This window comes from Melanostigma gelatinosum (genome assembly GCF_949748355.1).
Source record: "Melanostigma gelatinosum genome assembly, chromosome: 21".
NCBI lineage: Eukaryota > Metazoa > Chordata > Actinopteri > Perciformes > Zoarcidae > Melanostigma > Melanostigma gelatinosum.
The window spans coordinates 11,785,409-11,797,079 of record NC_136654.1 but is presented as its reverse complement, the minus strand read 5'-3'; the positions used below and the strand labels follow the sequence as shown (position 1 = coordinate 11,797,079).

The 11,671-nt window shown below is 40.3% G+C and overlaps 1 protein-coding gene across 1 annotated transcript in view; it reads right to left on the bottom strand.

Moving 5' to 3' along the window:
* LOC306795099 (shisa family member 6) overlaps window positions 1–11,671 on the bottom strand; it is a gene marked incomplete at both ends in the record, with an annotated part of 79,560 nt that overhangs the window by 46,430 nt on the left and 21,459 nt on the right. The gene's annotated exons all lie outside the window — the stretch shown is intronic.

Here is an 11,671-nt window from a genome sequence, read left to right as displayed (position 1 = left end):
GTGTATAACCAAATACCTGCAAAACTAATGACATTCCCATCAGCCTCAGCTGCACTTGGTGCTAATTACCAAAAGTCAGCACGCTACAAGGCTAAACTAAGAGGGTGAACATGGTAAACATTATACCTGTTAAACACTGTGAACAAGTTAGCATATTGATGTTATTAGCACAAAGCACAGCTGTGCCTCAGTAGCCTCATAGAGCTGCTAGCATGGCTGTAGACTCTTGTATGACACTGATCAACCAAAAAAGATCACTACCGTGATCTAATTAATTACAAATATAAAATACAAGATCCATGTGTGCATATTTAATCCTTCCCTTTAGATCAGGGATTCCCAAAGTGTGGTGCGCGAGCTGCCTCTAGGGGGTGCGCGAGAGGAAAAGTGTAATGGCGGTCTGATGGTGTAATAATATTAAATATTTAAAAAAAATGTAATTTTAATTTAAAAAGTGGGATTTCTCACAAAATAAAAACATGAATTATAAAAATTCCCTTTGTAAGATTTAAAATTAAAAACGCACAATTTAATAAATGCACTTGAGCTCCTTCCGGCAGTCTTGCCGCCTGCCGCCAGTCGTACACACTAGCGCTGCTATAAATCTACAGTATGGCCTTAAAACACATTGAGCACATTGTGCATGAAGACTAGGGTGGGAGGACACCAAGAGACCTATGGCAACTCAAAACTGTCCTCTCAAGAAAAACCATCAATCATTTCAGCAGATGCCCAACAAAAACAAATGTTTATGTTTAAGTGGCACAGCCCTCTAGCAGCCGTAGGAATCACGACATGTGAGACCACTGTTACCTGTTTCCAACTGCAAAATGAAAACCTCAACACAATCGTTCCCTAACCTTAACTAAGTTGTTATTACTGCAACCATGACGACAAAGATACCTTCAAAATGTTTCCCTAAATCTTCATATTGAACCCAAACCTAGGCAGACCCGTGTTACATTTTGTGGGAGAACTGAGCCTCTTGGCCAGAGCTACCCTGACATGAAAACTTGTAAAGAGGAGTGATTACTTTTTATAGTTTCTCCAAACTTGGAAAAATTGCTCTTGAAATTCAGTGATCACTCACAGTTGTTGTGGATGATACTTTAGTACACTTTCTGTTCTGATAGAGCACTCTGTTCCAAAATGAATCTGCACTTTCAGAACATCATGAGCATGGCATGAAGTGCAGGGGGATCCTTCCTTTGTTACGAAACAGTTTTATTTTTGATTGCTGTATTCTCTAATGAGCTGTATAACTTGAAGATTTAAATTCCGTCTAACCTTGCAAAACAGTGACTCACCCCACAGCAACAAGGGAATAAAGGTAAAAATAGGTTTTGTGGAAATGTATTCATGTACTATATCAGTTTTGATGTCAGGTAATTGGCTAAAGCATCTGCAGAGCGATCAGTATTCTATGTGAGCGACTGAGGTAAGGCAGGCGGATATCTGACAGAGCCTTCCTCCGATCTAATTAAGTAATAACCTCGCTGAGAAAAGCAGAATGAAGCAGAGAGGAAAATATTTAGAATTCATTTCCAGAGATGCTGTAGCAATTTGTTTCAAAGTGATAAATATTGCATTCGTTAGATGTACAAAAACATAAATCATCATCTGAATTTTTTTATGGGGTGAAGGACCCCGTTTGCCATTGGTCATTTTGCTTTGTTAAATTGGTGCATTAGCGCTTGCTGAAAGTAAGCGTGTCTGTTTTCACTCCAGCTCTGCCTTGATGTTTTTGTCCAGCTTTAGTTTTCTCCTGAACTAGCACATCTAGGGCTCCTTGCGCAAATATGTTTGGGCACCTGTTGAGATTAACAACATGCAGCATCATGGAGAGGCACTTTGGAGAAGAGGCCAGTCTGCTGATTGCAAGGTGATGGGACTGAGGACTCCTGTGGTTGGAGAGGAAACGTTCCCCACTGTGTGAAATTACATGTGCACAACCAAAACTGCAACACAAACACCTTAAAATCTCCCAGATTTGAAAAGCAAACCAGGGAATCTGTCATGTTCCCCTTCATAATGCAAATCTTCAAAAGGATGGGTTAGTGGAGGAAACATATCAAACTCTCTGACAAATAGATTTTTGATAATGTGCAAGTAAGGCATTTATTTTGTCTGCTACCATTACTCTGTTGATATCATGTGGGGAAACAAATTGAAAGATGACTGAAGTGGAAAATGACTGTTAGTAGGCCTACATTGTAATTCTGTATAAACTGGTGAAGCATTGTAATTATGTACTGGAGCCAAGGATGAAATGTTTACCCAGGGAAACATCTTTAGAAATGTGCAACACGTACGTGTCAATGGATGAAATACAATGGGCCTTTATTGGTGTGCTTAATTATTACATTCTGCAGCTCTGGAGCCAACGTGCTCCCTCTGCCTTTGACAAAGTGTCATATTTTACATCGGCATGCGTTTCAGTTAAATGAGAGTGAGTCAGGTTGATAAATCGAGGGTCTGTAGAGATGATGCATTTCCCCTGTGATTGCTTTCATAGCCATTACTCACAGCACAGGCTGATTAGTAGGCCGGCAGCTGACACCTTAGCTTGTGCTTGTGCGACGGAGCCGTCTCAAAGGAGGGTCCGGTTACCTCTGCCACAACACTGATCTTTGATTGCTGGGCTCAATCAATGGGCCAAAATAATGCATTATGCGCATTACTATCAATCAGTCTGCCAGGGGAAGGAAGCCATACAGATAGACAGCAGCCGTGCTGTTCATGAAAGAACCTGCAGGACTTTTGGAAATATCTGTCAAAGGCATTTTGGGAGGAATATGTCTGTGCTGACCTTGACTAGCCTCTGCACGCAATGAGAGATTACCTTTTGAGTGTAAAATAAGAAATAAATACTACCTGATTATGTTTTTTTCCCATCTTTGATTGTTTCTTATATAGTCTAGTCTAGAGACTGTAATGGCTTATAAGTAAAACATAAATATAGACATGGGATAAAATACCATACACAATGTACGTAAGTCTACACCTGTTTTTTTAAGTGCAATGAGGTGGAGCCAGTGAGGATAATTGAACAAAAACTCACAATTTAACAACATAATTGTTAACTCCAGCATGAAAACAAACTATCACTCCTGTTCTGATACTGCAGCTCTATTTTTTTGCACATCATAATCGTTAGATGGCGTAGGGACATGATAGTGTAAAATAGTAGTTTTTCACTGCTCATCTGCTCCAATCAAATTGCATAGTCTAACTGCAATAGAACACATGAGAGTACATTGGTGATGCCCTATTAAATGATTAAGGGGAGTTAATTCAAAGAACACTTACATAAGACCTGTTTTTTAAAATAAATATATACTTTAGATCTTTTGGCATGCAAATGTGTGGCCTATCAAACTGAGAAGATTTAAATGTATTCAGTTAATGGGAACATAACATTTCCTCAATTAGCATTCTTTAACCTGTTACCACTCTTGTAAAATTTGCCTAAAACGCCTATCCAAGGAATACCCAAAGTAAAGCTGTTCTTGAACCATTTGGAGTACATGCATGGTTTTGGTCTCTTTTGAAATAGTCAGAATCACTGTACGTGCTACTGGTATTGAGTAATAGAAGTTGGAACACACTGAAGTAGAAGGTTTTTATTTCCGCCTGAATATTTATTTTCAAACAGATGCCTGCAGATGACTATAGCTGGGACTTATTAGCTGAAAAACACAATGGGACCACAGCATGAAGCCTTACCTAGTCCAAGCTCAAATTTGATAACAATACCACAGAAAATGAATATTTTACACATGATTTACTAAGGGTATGTCTAGGCACTTTCCATAAAAGCCCAGTCACTTTCCATAAAAGCCCATTTGGAGACCCATGGTAACCATGGTCACATACCTAGGCTGCGAAGTAATGTGTATTCATATTCAATCTAAAGCTTATTTGTGTCTAAATACAGTTATCTATACATTTTTTCACCATTATTTACTCTCACGAATTCCTAAAAACTCTCAAAAACCACACTTTGCATTTACAGCACGGACACAGCGACCTGACTCGTGGTTACGCAGGTGACTTCCTCGTTCTGCCTCTAAATCTAAGCTCTGAGTCTGCATGTCGTTATTTTCGTATGTTACGTCAGACGGCAGCCACCAATTTGAGATACAGAGACCGATAATATTTACATGCGAACTGGAGTTACGTTGGAAAATACATAGAGAGTTAGGCATATCTGACGGCTAATTTGAAATGATGCAACATCAGTTCGTGGGTATTTATGGACGTAATAATGTGTTTTGGACTAAATATTTTGACCTGATTCGATCGGCTGGACCTTTGGCAATGTAACAAGACTGTTTTTGTTGGAATATTATCGATGGGTTAACGATTAACAAGCTTCATAGGTGAGTTGCCTCGATATTGTAATCGTTTGTGTTTGGGTTGGTGGTCTGACAGAAGCGTTGAGTGTACCTGCTGTTGTGATTGTATCTTGGTTTGCATAAATCGAATTACAAGAATCGTAGCTTTCCAAAGAGATGTCGCATCAGTGCCTACCTTTTACATAGCAGTTGTGTACATGACACAGATGTACACTAATCACTCCAACGGCCGCGGGCAGGCCGTCGGAGTGGTAACAGGTTTTAAATAGAGTCCAATATGGCAGCCTTGGGTTATTGCATTGGATGACATTGTTAGACAGTTTAGCCGCAACGTTCAAAAAATAGGCCGTGCCCTTGGTAGGTCCCTTTGCTCTGGTGGCTCAACAGAAACAACCCATGAAGTCATGTGACCCATGTGCATTAATCACTGTCAAATTCCATTCTGTGTCACAACAATACACACTGTGGGTTTTGAGATCTTTTTTTCAGACCATTCATTAAAAGCAGGATAGTTTAACATCAGCACAACTATAGAGCCACCAGGGTGCAGTCAGTAATCGCTAAAAGGCAAATGAGCTAGCTAAAAGGCTTGAAGTCAATGAGCTGCTGGCACCGTAGATATCATCTTCTATAAACACTTTCCATCTTTTACTATATTTCCCAGAGGGCATCATGGCAGCTGCATGACTAATTCCTCCTGGTTTAATTTAATATTGTCATGCTTCCCTAGATTGCTGTGTCTGCCAGATAAATCACCATACTCAAAGAGGAGATGGAGGAGGGAACAATGAAAAGTCAGGTGGAGTTTGGGACAAAATCTGGTCCAATTGTGTTCCAGACAACAGAGCTAGACGGCATCAACTCCCTTTGCTGCTCAGGTGGGTTGGAGTGCTCCTAGGTAATTCTTGAGACAATTCAATTTAACTTCCGGTGAGCAAAGATTGACTCACTCTCTTGTAAACATTTAATTTTCTCAGAGCAGCTCATTCTGGGTGATGAAAGAACCCAACACTAATTACAGAGGATTACTAATTAATGTTTTAAGCGATTAATAATGCAAAAGTCACTTTTTGCACAACCCAAGAGTATCATTTCCTCACCTCTTGGCACAAACAGAAAGCATCGGATTTCTTCTGTCCCCTGGTGTACAAAATAGAGCTATAAGGTGAGATCAGCTGCCATGTGACTGTCCTCGCCGAAGGTATGAAGACAGGCAGGATTTGTATTACTTCTCCCTGGATGGACTGCAAAAGAGTTCTAAGCTGTTTAGACTGAAGCTGATGCAATATTGATGGTGCTGGTCAGGCTGGCACAGACAATGCTCTGAGTAGACAGATCAATGCCACATCAAGGGAATAGAGGCAGTTTAGTGAAGGGAGCTAAATTGAAGTGGAGGAACTGTGTGGTTTAAAATGGACAGAAATTCTACATGGTGGGCTACAACATAGAGCCTCAGTAGACTATGTATTATCAGGAGAGCTCAAAGAGCCTTTACAATGACACTGAGCTGACATGACTGAAAAGTCTCCTTTACATCCACCACCAGTCCAGTTGTTTATGTGGACAACTAAGTTTTGCAACATCACAACATCTCACATCAGTGTCATGTTCCTGCTGTCTCCCTGCATTGTTGACCCACAATCAGCTGACCATTATAATTAAGACTGAGGAAGCAATCATGGGCTTGAGTAGCAGAGTGCTGTAGCATGGACACAGAAACAGTTCTTACACTAACACCTCGGGTGCTTTGCTGTCAGCCTTTGCGGTCCATTGCCCGCAACTGCAGCAGTCAATTCTCTCTGCTGGGTCTTTTTGTGCTTTTCCACTATCAACTAACTCAGAGAAAACACTGGCTGAATTAGTCTTTCATTTTAAGTTTCTACCTAACTGGAGCAATTCAATTTAATGGAGGACCTACGTCCAATGGGCTGCAGACTTACAGGTCTGCATAGACGTGATTGGAGCCCTGTAGAGTCTGAACACCAAATCATTTTTGTTTAATTCTGGCGAGAGACGCCGTGACTGGCTAAGAGTGCTGTCAATCTTTCCCTTGTGGTGTTGGCTCAATTCTATTGGCTCTAATGCGTCGAACGAGGGGTCAGCCATTTAAATCGACCAATGGGCTGGTGACTTACAGGTCTGCATAGACACAGAGCAACAGGAGTCAGCCAAGCTCCATGATGACAGAGACACACAGAGAGGCTCCCAAAATAAAGCCAAACTGCTGTATTTGGATGTATTGAACACCATTAGTGATAAAACAAGTGAAATATATAGTTATATACTGTATAAAATTGAAATGGAACAGATGTTTCCAAAATGACCATTTTGGTGAACTCACCTGACCTCTCTGTACTAAAACCTCTCTAATTTTGTTCTGCTTCACTTTATCAAAGTCAAACTTTGCACAGATACTGTTCACATATTGTGCTATTATTTGGGAGAGGTTTTAGACTTGCAGCTGCATCATTCCAAAGAAATAATAACAATAAAAGTGCTTTTTTTTCAGACGAACCTAAAACCTTTCAATTTGAGCTATGTGTCATCTTCATTTACGATTAACCAGTAACATATACCCTGATATCTACATATCTGAACAAATCTCACAAGTGTTACCTTGATTATAACATCAACTATAACATAAATTAGTCAAATATAACTTGTATTTGCAGAAATACACTCTTTTTAGTATGGGTATGCAATTTTTGAGCAGATTAAGAAGGCTAATTCAGGTGGGAAGTGATATCAACTAAAAAAAATATTATATTTTTCTCATCTTCTAAAAAGAGAAATGTGTGAGCAAGGATTTTATCTGTGGTAATTAAACCACTTCATTAAAATCAGCTCTACTCCTCTCTGTTAACATCATTGTTGTGAAGTGAATTCATGTTAGGATTCTGATCATATTGGGCTCTTAGATCATTTATTTTTTGTGCCTTCATTTCAGATGCGAGTCGGTATGTTTGCTGAAAAGAGTTGTGCTTTGTCTCGTAGTGGCGCTTGACATTAACACTTTTAATAATCACCACGGTCTCTGAACATATGAGACACACTGGTTTTAAAACTGCCTGTGGGAAGAATTAACCTTTACGAGTCTGTGACCCCTGACCCCCTGAAATCATCAGTGGTCCCACAAAGTCATGGTAATGAAGGGATTGCTTTCAATGAAGGACAATTATACAGTAGAGTAAAGTATACATTTCTTCTTTTTAATATTTACATTTTGACCAAATAAGTAAACAAGCAGCAGCAACATGCATAAATATGTGTGTGCATTAGGTAAATGTTGGTATGTAGTGTAAATATACAGAATATATATATATATATATATATATATATATATATATATATATATATAGAGAGAGAGAGAGAGAGAGAGAGAGAGAGAGAGAGAGAGAGAGAGAGAGAGATATGTTGGTATGTAATGTAAAAAAAGTTTGATAGTAGCCTATGTTCTATAGCTCCATCTGAACTCTAGAGCTCCCTGTCTTCCTGGGGGGGGGGGGGTTGGAGTTGTGTTCAAAAGCAGCCAGTTCACAATATCTCCAAAGAAACTAGGGAGCGAGAGACTGAGAGCATCTCCATACTGAATACCTTCTGTTATGGATGTATTAATTCTGCCATGTATGTGCCTGGGGGGAATTCTTCCTCTTTCTTCTGCTCTTCCTCGGGGATCTCTGTCCCCCTCCACCACCTCTCCTGTCATCCCAGGCATGCTAGCTGGAAGCCTTTTCACCACTGCATCCTCCCCTGGCTTCTGTCACCAACCGCTGTCTGAGTGTCTCAGCTGAGTCCCTAACTCCCCGCGGCTCCCGCTAGCTCTGCAGTGCACTGTGCCAAATGTGAGGTAATTAAGACACAGAAAACTCCTCCACGCAGTTGGGAAGAGGATTGAAAAGCTCATGTCTGTCAGAGGCGGCAGCATGCTGCTAATTTGGCCTGATTTGAAAGCGCTTCAAGGGTGTGCCAATTACTATGTGCATATTCTATAGGCAGCGGCATGTGACGTGCAAGGCAGGAACATGCAATAGTCTGGGGAAAAGAAAAGCTGTTTTGCATCTTGATTATGTTCCTCATATGCCACAAACCAGTGCGCTACATACAGGTTACAGTTAGATATTTACCTTTTTACTGAACATCCGATAGCAGGCAGTCATGATGTCTATATCTTATTAAATCTAAGATATCAGCCATCATGTTGCCCATATCTCATAAGATGAAGGTTTCTCCCTGACAATACATACAAAGTGAAATTAATAAAAATGCAATTGAAAGATTTTATTTCTATTTAAATACCTCATGCATCCCACAGACAGAGAATAGATAGGGTGGGTCACTCTGATTTATGAGCTTTCTAAACCCCTAATATAATTTCTTAAGTGTATGTAGTTTTAGTATTTTAGTGTCACATGATGAACTAAACACTATTGTTGGAATAAAATTTGACAGAAATGTTGGAAATACTTTACGGCTATTATTTTTAAAGGATCATACCAGTGTGACACATTTTAGCCCTTTAACTGCAAATTATGTATATACTTATAATACAGTACAATACATACAGTGATTGATTTTTGGATGTCCTTCTACCCTTTTAGGCAGCCATTGGTCTATATGCATTTATGTACAGTATTATTTTCAATAAGCAGGCTGTTAAAACTTTGTTGAGCTGTGTATTTTCATACATTTGAAAAATCTGCATTTCAATACTGACAAATTTACATTAGTGCTTGATGTTTACGGTGATTGAAGCAAGGTTCAGCAGTCTGGTTATACTGTCAGATAATGAATCCAGTCATTTCTGTATGGTATAAATTATAATTATCAGGCTCTTGAATTTTAACTTGACTTGTGTAGTCTGTTACAGTGGACATAAAGTGTTCAGTATTTGGGACAGACGGCTGAATAGTGACCATTGGTTTCCATACATTTTTCTTACAATATGAATGAAAACAAATTGTTGGAAAGAATATTTATATATACTGTGTAGTACATGGGCTATAACAAACAAAACCACTGGTATGGTCCTTTAATTCTTAACTCATGACTGAAATTACAATGTCAGTAAACCTTAACACATTAGCTCACATAAATACCAGAGTTATTTCAGGCAAAGACTTGTTCATGATTCATAATGAAGCAGTGTGAGTGACTCCCTCTCCCTGGTTTTCACACCTGTATCATATTCCCTCCATGCCTCACTCAGCGTGGGGTGAACAGGCTGGCTCGATATATGTGAGAACACCTCCCTTTATCCGACACTCTCCTTTCCCCAACCCCTTATGGCCTCTAGGGAAACTTCATTATTTATAGTTATTGAAGGGGCCTTTCAATTATAATAGCTCAGCCCCCCTGTCTATTACCCCACAGTCGGGGCGTGTAGATTGAATGCTGGTAGCCTCTATTAGCGATAATTCAAGCGACCCACCATGGGAAAAGTTCACAGAACCTGCAGACAATGTGGAGTAATGTGTGGTGGGGGAATGGAGTCAGTGACAGCAGAGATACATGTACACATGGCTCTGATTCCTCTCTTCAACCAGCAGCTCATGGAACAGAGCTCCTCTCAGCATGTCAAGTCTCTCACGTGTCAAGTGAGTTTTCAAATTGGAGCTGAATGCTAAGCTTCACAAAATGGTGGTCCCTCATTCGTGCAGGGATAATAAAAGGGTATGTTTCAAAGTTTGGTCATCCCAGTTCAGAAAATTGCATTACCCAGGACTAATTTACAGAGAATGACAAGCAAAATATGTCCTGTAATGGTTTACCATCTGTGAATGTGAAATTAGCCAATAGTTAGCCAAAGAAACAATTGCCCACTGTAAATTGATAATGATTACTGATTATCACAATAAGAGCAGGGCTGCTAAACATGTTGTTAGTCTTTGCATTTGTGGGGGGGGGGTGTTTGTTGTTTTACGTGTAGGTGGGTGTGTGCTTACTATGTATTACCCATAGTAAAGAGCTAGAGTTAGGGTTGTGGTCAGGGCATGTACTGGAAAATGGTTTCAGTAACTCTGGAGAGATTCAAAGAAAGCCTTTCAAATGTGCATGTCTTAACTGAAGCGATGGAGTCAACATTAACACAACACCTCTGCCCCAACAGACTCACTACTAACTACTCATATTTGGCCAAAATCATTCAAAAAATGAGAAAGGCTGATGGTGCAAATAAACACCGAACCTGAAACACCCCCCCCCCCCCCCCCCCCCCCCCCCCACTACAACAAAAGGCAATCATTCCGTTTGTTTTCCCACACAATGGCCTCTGGATAATAGTAATACGGGGATGGGGGTGGATGGCGTTATCTGCCTTTCCCAGAATTCAGCTGCTTGAGATCAGCGCTGCAAAGCCAACATCAGCCTCTGACTAGGCCTTTCTAAAACACTTGGTAAAAATATCCTTAAAACACCCTTAGCAGAACTATTTATATAGACTGTTTTGTCACTCAAAGCAACTCTGTGAAGGACATGGCACGCTCAAAACTCAATGTCATGCTTTTCAATATGATAAACAGGGTGGGCCTGCTATTTATGGTGCTTCTCTTCCTAAACATTCCCTCCTGTTCTGGTCTTTATGCTTGCTATGTTGGAGTCTCAGCTGATGGGGAGCGACAATGGCTGATGACCAGGTTAGAGGTACTCAGAGAAAACACAAATCCAAATAACTGCCACCGTGTAGCTTAATAAATGTAGCCAGGACTGAGAGGCATGTTAAATAGGAAAGGCTGAAAGGAAAAGGCTGTTTGATCCAAAGGCTCGACACTTTCCTTTTAGCAGTGGATTACAGTAACAGCTCTCAGATCTGCACCCATGTCTCTAATCAGAAAGGGTGTTCACTGTTCGGTCATAAAAAATCAATTCAAACTAAACATTGGATTCAATTCCCAGTGCATACGCTGTGAAGCAGAAGAGGAAGAACGGGGGGTGAACCAAGGATACATCTCAAGTCTCTTAATTGTCGTTTCTTCGCTCCTCGATCCTCTCTTGAACCGGAAGTTGTTCTGCTCCACCATATTGACGGCCGTCCCAAAGCTCTTATTTAGCTCGGAGGATCGAGGATCGAGGAGTGAGGAGGGAACTCTGAGGAGCCATGAGCGAGGACGCATGAGAACAGCCTTCCAGGAAGTGTTTTAACAGCTGTTCATCAGTTATGTGATTGGACGCTGCAGCCGATCGGACTGACTGACTGAGTTTAACACCAGAGTGACGACAGATCACAGAATAAACTTTAGTTTTACATTTGATTAGTTTTCTGATTCAACATCTGGTTTATTAAATAAATGTTCATTGTAGTCTGAACAACAAAAGGA